The 18136-nt window shown below is 47.4% G+C and overlaps 1 protein-coding gene across 1 annotated transcript in view; it reads left to right on the plus strand.

Moving 5' to 3' along the window:
- The window catches only part of LOC141207914 (uncharacterized), a 49098-nt gene that overhangs the window by 1996 nt on the left and 28966 nt on the right, over positions 1–18136 (plus strand). The gene's annotated exons all lie outside the window — the stretch shown is intronic.

Raw genomic sequence — 18136 nt, forward strand, 5'->3', positions numbered from 1 at the left:
CAAAATGGCTTGTATAGGGTGCTGTTCACACTAGGGTAGTGCACAGTATCCGGCTTACAGTCTACTAGTTAAGCCCATACTATTAGATTAGGCGGGCTGCCCAGTATTATCCAAGTGCACCCCATAGGAACAGACACCCCAGTTTACAATGCCGGAACTGATGGGCCTGGCTGCACCCTGGAATTAAAAAGTGCAAAAATACATATATATAATATATGAGATATTAGTTGATATGTTGGCCAAAATATGTAAGCTCGGAACCCGCGACAAGGGTTCTCATGCTTACGAGCCCTACTCTAAACACAAAAAGCAAAGCCACACCAAGAAGAATTAAAATTCCCCCTAGTGTGAACAGCACCCTATACAAGCCTTTTTGTGTGCAATTCAAATACTAAGCAGTCACCCCCTCCATGAAATGGTAGGTTAATTATTCTTGGTGTGTCTTTGCTTTTTGTGTGTACATATAATTGATGCATAAAAGTTTCAGTACTTTGAAACATTATTTTTGCAAATATAAAGATGCAAATATTTTGTTATGCCAATTTTCTGATATTTATTTAGAGGAAACTTAACAACAGTTCAAATAACTAAAACCTGTCTAAACACTATTGCGAAATATAAACAGTTACAGAAATTGCGATACAAAATTTGGTCCTCATTCAGGGACAACTCTTTTTTGCTTGCTTCTTGTACTCCTGCATTGAATCATTTCTTACAATTGTTCAATCATTATCTGCAAGCATTTTCATTGATATCTTTTCTCCATATCCGCAATATCTTGGTGAAATCTCTCAGCATGCTTGTTGCTCACAGCTCTGCTGTCACAGCTTCCCTGTCCCTAACGCTAGGGGTGCCCTAGCTGGCCCTGTTCCCTGGATTACTTCTGAAGGTGAAGATGCTGGGGCGATGTACCTTGTCTGAGCTCCTCAATCCACCTGCTCCCTTCCCCCACCCGGGGAAGAGAGGAGTAGTAGTGTATCGCAATACACCAACCAGACTAACACGGTAATACAAACAGGGATAAAGGAAATACCAATCATACAAATATATGCACACAAACAACAGAGGATAACACTGGGGAGTGGAAGAATGGGGTAAAACCAAAGTAGAAGAAGAGGATTATACACACAACCAAAACCATGCAACAGTCTTAGCTAAATCCACAAACGCCTTCTCAAACAACAGCTAGCTCTGGTAATGACTGCTAGCTAGAATCCAGTATATATAGGAACGGGGAGTGGCTAATAGTGAATAGCTGTGAACACTAAGGCAGGAAAGCTTCAAGGAGCTCTCAACTGAGCAGATTAACTCCTGTACTGTTAGAAGAAATCTGCACCATTTAATATGAAGGTGAAAGGCTTCTAATGAGTGCAGGATTAGGAGGAATCAGACTCTGCAGTGTTCTGGCTCCTCTCTGTCGCAGTAAACCCATGACAGTAACCCCTTCTACGAGGGACCTCTGGAACCTCATAGCTGGGTTTATCAGGGTGTACCGCATAAAAAGACCAGATCAACCTGGCTGCATGGACGTCAGATGCTGGTAACCACATCCTCTCCTCAGGACCATAACTCTTCCAGTGTACCAGTTACTGAAGTGACAGATGAACTAAGCAAGAATCAACGATCTTACCTATTTGGAATTCCAAATGTCCATCCACAATGACCAGAGATGGCAGTAGCGCTGATGATACAAAGGACGCAACGTATTTTTTGGGTAGAGACTAATGGAACATTATGGATCCTAAAGGTGGGCGGCAAATCAAGGTGGAATGCTACGGGATTGACGACGACCACAATCTTATAAGAACCAGTGAACCTGGGACCCAGTTTCTAAGATGGAACCTTCAACTTAATGCTCCTTGAAGACAACCACACCAAGTCATCACACAGGTCCAGACCCACCACACGTCTCCAATCAGCCACACTCTTATATTTGGACCCCATCTTCCTCAAGCAATCAAGAACCCTTTGCCACACAGACGTAATTGAAGATGGAAAACGTTCTTCAGGTATTCCTGTTAAATGGGGACTTACCAGTGGATTCATGACAATGATTATTCACTACAAATTCAGCAAGAGGTAAGTCAGTAACCCCATCCTCCTGATTCTCAGACATAAAACACCTAAGATAAGTCTCAAGATTCTGGTTAACATGTTCAGTTTGCCCTTTAGACTGCGGAAGACTGCTGAAGAGAACAACAGATGGATCCTCAAAAGATTGCAAGATGCCCATCAAAATTTGGAAATAAACTACATCCCCCAATCAGAAAAAATATCAGTAGGGTTCCCATGTAATTTTACCATCTCTCTGATGAAAATCTGCATCAAAGTCTTGGTGTTAGGTAATGCGGGTTGCACAATGAAATGTGACATCTTACTGAATCTGTCCACCACCACCAAAATTACAGTATTACCTACCGACACGGGTAGATTAGTATTAGTGATAAAATCGAACGATAAATGAATCCACAGTCTACTGGGAATCGCCAATGGATGGAGAGACCAAGATGAACAAGTATGAGAGATCTTAGAACATGCTCAGACACGGCAGGCGGCTACATACTCGTGAACATCCTGATGAACTCCTGACCACCAAAAACGCAGAGTAAGGAGATCTGTAGTGTCTTTATAACAGGGATGTCTGTCCAAGACCCAATCATGATGTTCACTGAGAACTCTAAGATGGAGATTCACATGTACAAACAGTTTACCTAATAAACAGGCAGCAGGTGCGTCCCCCTGAGCCTCAACAACCTCCTTCTCAAGATCGGAGCATATAGATGCAATAACCACCCCATTTTGCAGTATAGAAACTGGTTCACAATTATCTCCACCGCTGGAAAAGGCATCCACCTTAATGTTCTTGTTCCCTGGCCTATATGTAACGAAAAAGTTAAATCTGGTGAAGAATAACGGCCATCCCACCTGTCTAGGCGTTAGACGTTTCGTAGACTCTAGATATACCAGATTCTTATGGTCCGTGATTACCATAATCGGATGATCTGCCCCCTCCAGAAAATGATGCCACTCTCCAAAAGCCCACTTGGTTGCCAAGAGTTCCCTGTTACCAATGTCATAATTTCTCTCAGCGAGTGACAGTTTTTTAGAAAAGTATGCACATGGATGCCATTTACTAGGAGATGCACCCTGCGACAAAACAGCCCCCACACACACTTCTGACATGTCAACTTCAGCAATGAATGGCTGAGTGACGTCAGGCTGCATGAGAATCGGCACAAATACAAAACACTCCTTAAGGTATTGAATGCCTCCCTGGCCGGACTGTACCATTTAGAAAAGTCAGTCCATTTTCTGGTCATATCCGCCAGAGGTTTGGCCACTACCGAAAAGTTTTTATGAACTTGCGGTAGTAGTTGGCGAAACCCAAATACCTTTGTAACGCCTTTAAATCCTCAGGACAATCCCAATCCTGTTCCGCCCAGACTTTTGCTGGATCCATGTGAAAACCGGTGGATGATAAAATCTAGCCTATAAAAGGGATCTCCTCAAGAGAACATACACTTCTCTGGTTTAACAAATACTTCATTGACTCTGAGTATCTGTAAGACCTACCTGACATGTACCTGATATGACTCAAGGTCAGGCGCAAAAATTAATGTAATCAAGATAGATCACAACAAATATACCTGCCGGGTGACTAAACATGACATTTACAAAATGCTGAAAGACGGCGGGAGCATCACTCAACCCAAATAGCATGACAAAGGTTCTCATAGTGTCCCTCAGGCATATTGAAAGCTGGTTTTCACTCATCCCCCTCTTTAATACGAATGAGATTATATGCCCCCCTGAGAACCAGTTTAGAAAACCATTTTGCTGCCACGATCTGATTAAATAAGTCCGGGGTGAGAGGGATCAGATACGGTTCCCAGACCGTGATTGGATTTAGTTTGCGGAAATCTAGGTAGGGGCGTAACCCCCCGTCTTTCTTTACAAGGAAAACCCCTTCAGCAATGGGGGATGACGATGGTGTGATATGATCCTTTTTTTTAACTTTCCGTGATATAGTCCTTCATGGCCCGCTTCTATGGACCAGAGATTTTACAAAGTCTGCTCTTAGGCAGCTTGGCCCCAGAAACAAGATTAATGGCACAGTCATAAGGTTGATGGGAAGGGAGATTTTGACACCCCTGCTCCGAGAACACATCCTCAAAGTCAGACAGGTATTTAGGCACAGACTGGGTATCCACACTAGCCAGCCAGGTGCCCAGTGTCCTTGACAATACTTGATCCAATTTGCTACCTCCTGAGTCTGCCAATCTACCACAGGGTTGTGCAGTGTGAGCAAAGGTAGTCTCAGAACCACAAGAGAGGGCAGACCCTCTAGCACATAAAACTCAATACATTCTGAGTGTATGGCCTACCTGTAGATGTAACCCTCGGATGACTTGAGTAAAACACCCCTGGCTCAAGGATGCAGAGTTGATGCTGATTATGGGTATGTGTCTGGACAGTGTATATGGTTTGAGGCCCCGGACCTGGACGAACCTAACGTTTATCAAATTAAACCCGCCCCACTGTCCAGAAAGGCCGAAATGATCACCTTATTTTTGTCCAGATGGATTCCATACTCCCCCTTTACGCTGAACTCGAGTTTGATACACAGAACGAGTCACCACACCCAACTGCATAGGCTCCTCAGATGACTCAGACCAGGGTTCCCTTGGCGCTGGACCTCTCGCATATTGGGGTGTTTCTTTATGTCTCTGGCGAAGACTGTGATCCACCTGGATAGCCAGAGACATGGCTGCTTCAAGAGAAACTGGAGTCTCCTATACGACAAGGGCATACCGATAGCCCTTGACAAAACTGGCTACGTCGTGCGGGGTCATTCCTCTTAGTGTCAGTGTATCACCTCCGAAACTCAGAGCAATACACCTCCGCTGGCCGATCTCCCTGCTGAAGCTGACATAGCATGGACTCAGCCAGGGAGATGCGGTCAGGGTCGTTGTATATATGACCCAGGACTAAAAGAAATTCCTCCACCGTCCGGAGCAATTGGGAGTCTGGCGGGAGAGAAAATGCCCATACTTGGGGGTCACCCTGAAGGAGCGAGATTAGTATCACCACCCATTGCTCCTCGGTTCCTGAGGAGATAGGACATAACCTGAAGTACAGCTTACAGGCCTCCCTGAAGAAAACAAACATGTCACGCCCCCCCAAAGAAGCTGTCAGGCAAAGCAATCTTGGGCTCCACAGGGGGTTGCCTGGGAGTCATGGTCCCAGGACCTGACGTGTTAGGGAGCTGCAACATGACAGTGCATAGATCTGCAACCTCTAGGCTAAGTTGCTGCAGTTGCCCTGTGAGAGCTGTGATAGGATCCATGATGGATCAGAAAACAGTTTCAGCCAGAGTTAATGTCATGACTCTGTTGTCGGGTATCCCAGGACCAGGGGCTCCTTCCCTGTCCCTAACACTAGGGACGTCCTAGCTTGCCCATGTTCCTCGAATTACTTCTGAAGGTGAAAATGCCGGGACCACGTACCTTGTCTGAACTCCTCAATCTGCCTGTTCTCTTCCTCCACCAAGGGAAGAGAGGAGTAATAGTGTAAGGCAATACACCAACCAGAGTAACAAGGTAATGCAAACAGGGATAAAGGAAAATACCAATCATACAAATATATGCACACAAACAACAGAGGATAACAGTGGTGAGTGGAGGATGGGAAAAACCAAAGTAGGAGAAAGAGAGGATTAATACACAACCAAAACCATGCAACAGTCTTAGATAAATCCACCAAACGCCTTCTCAAACAACAACAAACCACCAAACTCCTAACCATGCAGCATGAGGCTCTCTCTAGCAATGACTGCTAACTAGAGTCCAGTATATACAGTTGTGCTCAAAAGTTTACATACCCCGTCAGAATTTTTGCTTTCTTTGCCTTGTTTCAGAGAATATGAATGATAACAAAAAAAAATTTGGTTGGGTGAAGCCATTTATTGTCAAACTACTGTGTTTTCTCTTTTTAAATCTTAATGACAACCAAAAACATCCAAATAACCCTGATCAAAAGTTCACATACCCCAGTTCTTAATACCGTGTATTGCCCCCTCTAACATCAATGACAGCTTGAAGTCTTTTGTGGTAGTTGTGGATGAGGTTGTTAATTTTATTATTCCACTGTATAGGAGGCTGAGGTGACCAAACTGCATAGGGGGGCTGTGGGGGATATAATACTGGGTCTATGGTGACCATACTGTATTCGAGGCTGTTGGGGACCTTGGATTGAGACTGGAGAAGAGGGAAATCTGCAGAGTCTAGCTCTGCCTGTGATGGGTGTGTATGTGACTAGCAAAGTTATAGATGTGGATGTGGGGTAGATATGCCAAGTACGAGTCAAATGAAAATATTTTGAAAGCAGAAAAAAAGGGGGAGAGAAGGTAATGAATTTATTTCTCTGCGAGGCACTGTAGGACTAGAGAAAGAAAAACTACTATAAAAACTACTATATACCAACTATCCTTGTGTTTTTTCCTGGTCTTTTAAAAAATACACACACTTTTTTATGTTGTGCACTTGTCACTGTGACGTAGCATCATATGATCTCAGGGGTCCGTTACTGCTCGCCTTTCTTTTAAATGTATTGTCCATATATTCCAGTACTTTTGAATTGTAATCCTTACTGTGGTTTTGTCCTGATGAAGAGGTTTGTAGACCTTGAAACGCGTTGACGCAATAAACTGCAATCATACCACATCTGCGTCTATGATCACACTTTGGATACTTGGCAGCGTGTTTTTTGAATCAACAGATTCCATATTCTATTGCATCAAACCCCATTGGTGATCCTGCAGCAGCCTTCACATGCTTCACACAGGGAATGTGACTGTCACAACCCCATCAGGTGAGCTTATTTCTTAACTCCCTACACCCTTTTCTGACAAGATAAGACCCTATCTTGTATTTCTTGTCTTTCCAGTTTTTCCATTTTTATTTACCAAAAGGACCTGGAAAGAGATCTCCAAATTGCAGAAGAGACCGAGTACTTAGCTAAAATGGAATCATGTATTTCATTAAGAAGATCTACACTTAAAGAAGGTGGAACATAAAGTTTATTTATAGGTAAACCTTCCGGCACACTGAATGCGCTGCCTGATATCTACCCCCAAAGCACTAAACACCACCCCCTCAATAAGAATCTTGACTGGATTTTCGTCCATCAACTCTGCGACTAGACTAAGGGACAAAGAGTCAGCCTTGACATTCTTGGATTTGGGGAGATAAGTAATGGCAAAATCAAACCAGGCAACATGGTCCCACCAAACCTGTCTGGTGCTTAAGCACTTAGCAGCGTCACTATACAACAGGTTCTTATGATCGGTAGAGACAGATCTGTCTCTACCGATCATAAGAACCTCATGTCTTGCCCACCTCATGTCTTGCCCACTCCAACCAATTTCTCCATTCCTCAAAGGCTCTTTTAACTGCCAGAAGCTCTAGGTCACCTATATCATGAATAGACTCTGCTTGAGTGAACTTCTGGGAAAGAAAAGCACAAGGATGTAGATACCCTATTTTTTTCTGTGAAAGAACAGCTCACATACTAATAGCAGAAGCTTCTACCACGACAAAGAAAAGCAGATTGACCTTAGGTTGGCTCAGAACAGGAGCCCTAGAGAAAGCTGTTTGAGAGGATGAAAAGCATTTACTGCCTCAGCTGACCAAGAAGAAAAACCTATTCCCTTCTTAGTTGTGCCTGTAAAATACTTGAGAAGGTAGAGCACTTACTGACTGCTCTACTGACTCAGCTAGCCAGGGGGGAAAGCAGTGTCAAGTAAGGTGGACAGCAAGATACATGGGAGGAGAAATCAGCAATGGAAGAGATGAGGGAGGCCGACCAGTGGGAGGAGAGAAGGAGATGAATTAGTAAAGCCATCAGTAAGTTCTTTCTCTTCTCTGTCAAATTATTTTTATTGTGTTTTTTTAGAAGGGGAGGATATACATTACACACAAAAGGATCTAAATACTATACTAACAGCCTGAAGAAAATAGAGGAAAGGGAACAGGGGAAAGAATAAAGAATAATAAAGAACAAAGTATACATACTTACACGTCCTCTACTGTCTGGTTATCTAGTACGTCTTTTGCGCAAGATGAGACATCGGTGTATTCATCGGGACTTTTTGATACAAATTTAAGGATTTCATCCTTTATTTTTTTATCAGGATCTGAGGAAGTGTCTTCAGAATTATCGCTTTCTTCATCCACAGGCAAATGACAGTAAATGTTATTGGAGTAAAATTCACTATATGATTATCAGGTTATATGGATTCCTTCATCATAAATAGCAGTGTAGGACTCCTCGTACACTGGTCCTCTGTATTGCACTCACAGATATTTTAATCATATGTGTTACACGCACGCAGCCTAAGTTCAGATAGGGGCGAGACCGGTTACATGAAATCGTTGGAATCCTGGGGGAACCATTATTCCAGGCAACCATAGGCTGCAGCTTCTCTCAGGCACAGGACAGATTCAATTGCTGACCAGACACATTTGACAAGAGTCAAAAACGGTAGAACAGTAACATTTAATGAGGCATGGCCAGTGCAATGTAAATGTCTCTTTAAGCAACAGGCTCCAGTAATAACAGTACAGTCTCCTTTGCAGCACAGCAGTACACAGTCTATTATCCGGTAGCACAGTACAGCACAGTTTTAATGGATACACAACCACAGGTTTTTCCTTCACAAGGACTCAATTGTACACAGCGTTCTTCATCCTGCATGGAGATGGAGGGGGGGGGTTGATGAGGAAGATGATCTCTGTGACACAATTCCTTCCAGTCCTTATCTTCCTGCCCAATGATAGACTTCCTGAACTAACAGTGCAGGGTATCTGACCTGAGTTGAGCTTCACCCTGGACTTGAATCCTGTTCTCTTTCCTGCACTTCTGTGAGATACAGATCACACACACCACTTCTTTCTTTGGCTGCAGCCAGAATAGTAAACAAGTTCCCCACAATTTCCCTGGGGCTCTGCTAACCACTCCCTGTCTCTTGTGATTGTGTTAACCCCTCTAGATGCTTTTGAAGCAACAGCACTACTTCTGCATGCCACATATGATTATCAGGTGATATGGATTCCTTCATCATAAATGGAGGTGTAGGACTCCTCGTATACTGGTCCTCTGTATTGCACTCACAGATATTGTAATCCCGTGTCTGCAGTCACTATTACTGGATGAGGGGACATAGATGTAAAGTTGTTTCCTATTGTTATCTGTGTCCCTGAGAGAGGTGTTATCCTCTACCTGGGTTCACATTCTGCACTTTCCCAGCCCTGGTTTACATGTGGCTTATGAATATTCCTGTCACTCATTGACTGCAGGGAAGGTCTGAGACATACCTGTGCTGGAGCCAGAATTGCTGGTGACCTGTCCTGTATGTCTGTGGGAGGACAATGTCCTAAGTCTGTGCGTTCCTCCATGTATTATCAGGATTAGAGCCAACACTCAGCTGTTTTCCAGCAGCCGCCATTGATAGAAAACACCTGCCTGAGTGAGGACAGCCGAGGCAAAGGGACTTCACACTTCACAGCGGCTGTTAGTCAGCTGGATGAGATCCGGCAGGCTGACGGGCGGAGGGATCCAACCTGCATTGGAGAGGGAACCGCGCATGCTCGGCCTCTAGAGATGGCTAGAAGGATGGACATAAATACCAGTAATGCTATCACTAGGGGGCGCCATACTGATCATCAGAGGAACATATATTTTGAATGTGGCATCATCTGTAATAGGTTTAATTTACAAAAGCATTTCTTTACATGATACTTACAGGATTACCTATATGTTCTATGGTGGCACCACCCCTTTAAGGAGACAGCTTTAATTGCTCTTTGGAGAGTCCGTCCTCCTAATGTATACCAATACTCCTGTTTTTCGTCCACATTCTCCTCTTTGTGGAGAAATGATTTGTCTCTTGGAAATGAACTGATGCAGGGTCTTATATCTGACATCAGCTCCTGCCCAGAGCGCTATCCCATCATTCTCCTCTGTGTCTCCCTAAGCTTAATCCCCCAATGCAGTACAGACCCACAGGGAAATTAACCCCTTTTGGTTACAAGTTATAGACCTTAAGGGGAAAATTAAAGGGGAACTAAAGAAGTATCTTGTGATTAATAAAAATACACCTTCTATCTTATATGTATGGGAAGCCATGAAGGCCGACCTTAGAGGAATATTTATAACAGAAATCTCAGCAGCTAAATCCCGAACTAAGCAGCAGGATCCATTGGTGTTTCAGGAATTGGGAGATGCAGAGAGTGCGATGATTACAGATCCAACGCCGGCTGCGCAAAACAGGCTGAAACCAGCTCAGGACCTGCTGAATAAGGTAACATTGCAGCTGCAGGAAGGAAGAAGCTGTTTCATAAGGTACAATATTGTGAAGAGGGGGATAGACCAGGTCACTTATATCTGTGATAGCTGCCACCCAGAGGGACTCCGCCTTTATATCCAGTCTGCAGACTAGGGAGGGTAATGTGGTACAGTCCACAGTGGACATACTGAAAGTGTTGGAGGAATACTATGCAAGCTGTATACTTCTCAGGTTCAACCCTCAGAAGAACAGACCCAGGACCTTCCTAGATAAAGCTCAGCTCCCGGTCCTTTCCTTAAACTCTCGGAATTTATTAGATGAACCGCTTGATGTAGAAGAGCTAGAATGGGAACTGGCTCAATGGCCAACGATAAAGCATCGGGAATGGATGGTCTTCCAGTGGAAGTATATAAGAGATATAAGGAAATATTACTACCAGTGTTATTGGATGTATACAATTTATGTTTTCAAGGTGGATCATTGCCCACGTCCATGCAGGAAGCCATAATTACAGTGTTACCTAAACAAGGCAAGACCCCCAGCTTGCTGGCATCCTATAGACTCATCTCTCTTTTAACAGTAGACGTCAAACTTCTTGCTAACAGACTCTCAAAAGTAATCTCAATAATACACCCCAATCAGTCTGGGATTATGCCAAATAAGTCCACAGCGATCAATCTCAGAAGGCTTTATATTAATATACAAGCAAGGACTGATAATATTGGTCAGAGAGTGATCCTGTCTTTGGTCCCAGCTAAGGCCTTTGACAGTGTAGAATGGCCATATTTGTGACCTACATTGCGGCAGATGGGCTTTGGTGACAAATTTATATAATGGGTGCAATTGCTTTATTCGGACTCAAAGGCCAAAATAAGAGCGAATGGCTCTATGGCTAACCGATTTTTGTTGTACAGAGGTACAAGACAAGGGTTCCCCCTGTCTCTTATTGTTTTCAATAGCAACTGAACCTCTTGCGGCAGCAATTAGTAAAATGTCTGAGATAAATGGATTTAAATATGGGACCAAGGAAAAGAAGGTGGCATTGTTTGCCCATGATTTACGATTATTCCTTGGGGATGCTTGGGGGTCTCTGGAGAGCATGATGGCGACTATCTCTAGCTGACTTATTCCTTCCAAAGACCATACTAAGGACTAGGTAGCACTTATTACGGGTGGAGAAATGGCCATTTGGGCAAACAGGAAAAAGAAAGGAAAATTCAAAATAATGGAGATGATCACCATAATTACAATAAAACGGCGAGGTTCCAGCAGACTGACTAACCCGACTGTTAGGCCACGGCTCCACTGTCAGTATTTGGTCAGTATTTTTCCTCAGGAGTGGGAGCCAAAACCAGGTGAGGAACAACCAGAAAAAAGGTATAATAGAAACAAGTCACCAATTCTACATTTATCACCCACTCCTGGTTTTGGCTCCCACTCCTGAGAAACAATACTGCCCAAATAGTAATAGTGGGGCGGTGGCCTGAAAGGCAAACTCAGCAAGAAGTAAGAATGAAGTCGCAACAAAACACTGAGCTGCAACAAAACACCTTAAAATTTGAGATTGATTAGTCCTTTCTGTCTGACCATTGGTTTCAGGGTGGTAGGCACAGGAAAATAAATGAATTCCCAGTTTATTACAAAAAGCTCTGCAGAATTTGGAGACAAATTACACTCCCCTATCAAACACAATGTTAATAGGGATCCCATGTAGCCGTACTTTATGAGAAATAAAAAACCTGTAGAATGTCTCTGCATTAGGTAATCCTCTGACAAAGGAACAAAATGAGCCCGTTTAATGAATCGGTCAACAGCCACCCAAAGACAGTCTTCCCACCAGACAGAGGCAAATCTGTGATGAAATCCATGGACAGATGACTTCACTGTCTTTCTGGAATTGCAATGGAGCCAATACTCCACCTGGACTGTTAAGACAGACTTTAGCGTGTGCGTAAACTACACAAGCAGATACAAAATCTTTAATATAATTATTCATAGATGGCCACCAAAAAAGCCTAGTAATAGCTTTCTGCATAGCTGTGAACCGCGGATGACCACTCATGATTAAATCATGAAGCTCCTGCAACAGACGCAATCTTAGGTACCCAACTACAAATAATTTGGACCTAGGCATGGCGAAAGGAGACGATTGGACTTTACAGATCTCAGCTTCAACCTCCAAGGATATCACAGAAACCACAATGCCCTCAGGGAGAATGGAGGTTTTGGAGGAGAAACAGAACTAAAACTGCTTGGACCCCGGCCTGAAAGTGATAGAGAAATTGAATCTAGAGAAAAATAAGGACCCTCTGGCCTGTCTAGAAGTTAGCCATTTACCTGATTCAATATACGCTAAATTCTTCTGGTCAGTGACCACAGTGATTTGATGAGCTTCTCCCTCCAGAAAATGTCTTCAAACCTTAAAGGACAATATAATAGTGAGTAACTCACAATTCCCAACAGCAGAATTTCTTTCAGCAGATGAAAATTTTTTCGAGAAAAAAGCACATGACCCCAGATTGGTCAGAGTTTTGGAACCCTGAGATAAAACGGCCCCTACCCCGACCTCCGAAACATCCACATCCACAATGAATGATTCTTGGACATCGAGTTGGATTAGAAAAGGAGCAGACATAAAACACTTCTTCAATTTTTCAAAAGCCCCAATAGCATCCGGTGGCGAAACCTTGAGATCTGCACCATTACGTGTGAGGTCAGTAATCTGAGAAAAAAAACCCTAAAGAATTTCCTATAATAGTTGGCGAATCCTACAAAATGTTACAACACTTTCAGGTCACTAGGTTGGACCCAATCTATTATGGCTTTCACCTTCCCAGGATCCATCGTAAACCCATCAGCCGATAAAATGACCCGGGAATGAAACTTCCTGAACAGAAAAAAAAACATTTCTCAATTGTAACAAAGAAAGAATTCTCCCTCAACCTTTCTAATACAACAAGGACATGTTCCTGGTGAGAATCCAAATCAGGAGAGAAAATTCTATATCATCAAGATAAATCACAAGAAATCTCCCAAAGTAATCAGAGAAATATCATTCAGAAAGTTGTGAAATCCTGTTGGTGCATTGGAGAATCCAAATGGCAGAACAAGATTATCAAATTAAACCTCCGCTCTGTACACCTCGTACACACACGGCTACGCTCCGTACACCTCGTGCACGCGCGGCTCCGCTAAGTACACCTCGTACACGCGCGGCTCTGCTCCGTACAACTCGTACACGGGCGGCTCTGCTCCGTACACCTCGTACACGCGCGGCTCTGCTCCGTACGCCTCGTACACGCGCGGCTCCGCTCCGTACGCCTCGTACACGCGCGGCTCCGCTCCGTACGCCTCGTACACGCGCGGCTCCGCTCCGTACGCCTCGTACACGCGCGGCTCCGCTCCGTACGCCTCGTAAACGCGCGGCTCCGCTCCGTACGCCTCGTACACGCGCGGCTCCGCTCCGTACGCCTCGTACACGCGCGGCTCCGCTCCGTACGCCTCGCACACGCGCGGCTCCGCTCCGTACGCCTCACACACGCGCGGCTCCGCTCCGTACGCCTCGCACACGCGCGGCTCCGCTCCGTACGCCTCGCACACGCGCGGCTCCGCTCCGTACGCCTCGTACACGCGCGGCCCCGCTCCGTACGCCTCGTACACGCGCGGCTCTGCTCCGTACGCCTCGTACACGCGCGGCTCTGCTCCGTACGCCTCGTACACACGCGGCTCTGCTCCGTACGCCTCGTACACACGCGGCTCTGCTCCGTACGCCTCGTACACACGCGGCTCTGCTCCGTACGCCTCGTACACACGCGGCTCTGCTCCGCACGCCTCGTACACACGCGGCTCTGCTCCGTAAGCCTCGTACACACGCGGCTCCGCTCCGTACGCTTCGTACACACGCGGCTCCGCTCCGTACGCTTCGTACACACGCGGCTCTGCTCCGTACGCCTCGCACACACGCGGCTCCGCTCCGTACGCCTCGTACACACACGGCTCTGCTCCGTACACCTCGCACACACGCGGCTCCGCTCTGTACACCTAGTACACACTCGGCTCCGCTCCGTACACCTCGTACACACGCGGCTCTGCTCCGTACACCTCGTACACGCGCGGCTCTGCTCCGTACACCTCGTACACACGCGGCTCTGCTCCGTACACCTCGTACACACACGGCTCTGCTCCGTACACACGCGGCTCTGCTCCGTACACCTCGTACACACGCGGCTCTGCTCCGTACGCCTCGTACACGCGCGGCTCTGCTCCGTACGCCTCGTACACACGCGGCTCTGCTCCGTACGCCTCGTACACACGCGGCTCTGCTCCGTACGCCTCGTACACACGCGGCTCTGCTCCGTACGCCTCGTACACACGCGGCTCTGCTCCGTACGCCTCGTACACACGCGGCTCTGCTCCGTACGCCTCGTACACACGCGGCTCTGCTCCGTACGCCTCGTACACACGCGGCTCTGCTCCGTACGCCTCGTACACACGCGGCTCTGCTCCGCACGCCTCGTACACACGCGGCTCTGCTCCGTAAGCCTCGTACACACGCGGCTCCGCTCCGTACGCTTCGTACACACGCGGCTCCGCTCCGTACGCTTCGTACACACGCGGCTCTGCTCCGTACGCCTCGCACACACGCGGCTCCGCTCCGTACGCCTCGTACACACGCGGCTCTGCTCCGTACACCTCGCACACACGCGGCTCCGCTCTGTACACCTAGTACACACTCGGCTCCGCTCCGTACACCTCGTACACACGCGGCTCTGCTCCGTACACCTCGTACACGCGTGGCTCTGCTCCGTACACCTCGTACACACGCGGCTCTGCTCCGTACACCTCGTACACACACGGCTCTGATCCGTACACACGCGGCTCTGCTCCGTACACCTCGTACACACGCGGCTCTGCTCCGTACACCTCGTACACACGCGGCTCTGCTCCGTACACCTCGTACACGCGCGGCTCTGCTCCGTACACCTCGTAAACGTGCGGCTCTGCTCCGTATACCTCGTACACACGCGGCTCTGCTCCGTACACCTCGTACACGCGCGGCTCTGCTCCGTACACCTCGTACACACACGGCTCTGCTCCGTACACACGCGGCTCCGCTCCGTACACCTCGTACACACATGGCTCCGCTCCGTACACCTCGTACACACACAGCTCTGCTCCGTACACCTCGTACACACGCGGCTCCGCTCCGTACACCTCGTACACACACGGCTCTGCTCCGTACACCTCGTACACGCGGCTCTGCTCCGTACACCTGCGGCTCTGCTCCGTACACCTCGTACACACGCGGCTCCGCTCCGTACACCTCGTACACACGCGGCTCCGCTCCGTACACCTCGTGCACGCGCGGCTCCGCTCTGTACAACTCTTACACACGCGGCTCCGCTCTGTACAACTCGTACACACACGGCTCCGCTCCGTACACCTCGTACACACGCGGCTCCGCTCCGTACACCTCGTACACACGCGGCTCCGCTCCGTACACCTCGTACACACGCGGCTCTGCTCCGTACACCTCGTACACACACGGCTCCGCTCCGTACACCTCGTACACACGCGGCTCTGCTCCGTACACCTCGTACACACGCGGCTCTGCTACATCCACACTGTAAACCCCTCCTGACCCCACACATAAACTTCAGCTCATCCAGCACCATGACAACCAGCACAGCAGAGTCCTGCATCCACTGAGGCCCCTGATCATGTGACCCCTGACTCCTCCCCTCCTGTGACCTCATCACAGCTCCTGTGCGCACAGAGCAGCCATATATGTGGTGGCGGCTCTGCAGGTGGAGGTATGTGGAGACCCCGTTACTGGGCGCAGGGGGCATTAACCCCTTCAGCACCGAGACTCTTTTGGGGTCTTGTGTTGCCCCTTTATAAGAATCATAAGGTTTTTGTTCTGATTCCTGTAATAGATACATACGACCCAACTATGGAGACAGGAAGGGAGGAAACGTATTGTTCTCATAGTACAGGACCCCTTTACTGGCCCCACAGTGTAATGCCCCCATTATGCCCCTTATGCAGTATGTATGATGCCCCCACACAGTGTAATGCCCCCATTATGCCCCTTATGCAGGATGTATGATGCCCCACAGTGTAATGCCCCTTATGCAGGATGTATGATGCCCCCCACACAGTGTAATGCCCCCATTATGCCCCTTATGCGGGATGTATGATGCCCCCCACACAGTGTAATGCCCCCATTATGCCCCTTATGCGGGATGTATGATGCCCCCACACAGTGTAATGCCCCCATTATGCCCCTTATGCGGGATGTATGATGCCCCCCACACAGTGTAATGCCCCCATTATGCCCCTTATGTAGTATGTATGATGCCCCCCACACAGTGTAATGCCCCCATTATTTCCCTTATGCGGGATGTATGATGCCCCCACACAGTGTTATGCACCCATTATGCAGTATATATGATGCCCCACACAGTGTAATGCCCCCATTACACCCCTTATGCAGTATGTATGATCCCCCACACAGTGTAATGCCCCCATTACACCCCTTATGCAGGATGTATGATGCCCCCACACAGTGTAATGCCCCCATTATGCCCCTTATACAGTATGTATGATGCCCCCACACAGTGTAATGCCCCTTATGCAGGATGTATGATGCCCCCACACAGTATAATGCCCCCATTATGCCCCTTATGCAGTATGTATGATGCCCCCACACAGTGTAATGCCCCCATTATGCCCCTTCCTGATGCCCCCACAGTGTAATGCCCCCATTATGCCCCTTATGTAGGATGTATGATGCCCCCACAGTGTAATGCCCCCATTATGCCGCTTATGCTGGATGTATGATGCCCCCCACAGTGTAATGCCCCCATTATGCCCCTTATGCAGGATGTATGATGCCCCACAGTGTAATGCCCCCATTATGCCCCTTATGCAGGATGTATGATGTCCTCACACAGTGTTATGCCCCTTATGCAGGATGTATGATGCCCCCACACAGTGTAATGCCCCCATTATGCCCCTTATGTAGGATGTATGATGCCCCCACAGTGTAATGCCCCCATTATGCCCCTTATGTAGGATGTATGATGCCCCCACAGTGTAATGCCCCCATTATGCCCCTTATGCAGGATGTATGATGCCCCCACACTGTGTAATGCCCCCATTATGCCCCTTATGCAGTATGTATGATGCCCCCACACAGTGTAATGCCCCCATTATGCCCCTTATGCAGGATGTATGATGCCCCCACACAGTGTAATGCCCCCATTATGCCCCTTATGCAGGATATATGATGCCCCCACACAGTGTAATGCCCCCATTATGCAGGATGTATGATGCCCCCACGCAGTGTAATGCTCCCATCATGCCCCTTATGTAGGATGTATGATGCCCCCACACAGTGTAATGCCCCCATTATGCCCCTTATGCAGGATGTATGATGTCCTCACACAGTGTAATGCCCCCATTATGCCCCTTATGCGGGATGTATGATGCCCCCCACACAGTGTAATGCCCCCATTATGCCCCTTATGCGGGATGTATGATGCCCCCACACAGTGTAATGCCCCCATTATGCCCCTTATGCGGGATGTATGATGCCCCACAGTGTAATGCCCCTTATGCAGGATGTATGATGCCCCCCACACAGTGTAATGCCCCCATTATGCCCCTTATGCGGGATGTATGATGCCCCCCACACAGTGTAATGCCCCCATTATGCCCCTTATGCGGGATGTATGATGCCCCCACACAGTGTAATGCCCCCATTATGCCCCTTATGCGGGATGTATG

This window comes from Phyllobates terribilis, unplaced genomic scaffold (genome assembly GCF_046119375.1).
Source record: "Phyllobates terribilis strain yellow unplaced genomic scaffold, ASM4611937v1 Scaffold_167__1_contigs__length_4167997, whole genome shotgun sequence".
NCBI classification, from domain to species: domain Eukaryota; kingdom Metazoa; phylum Chordata; class Amphibia; order Anura; family Dendrobatidae; genus Phyllobates; species Phyllobates terribilis.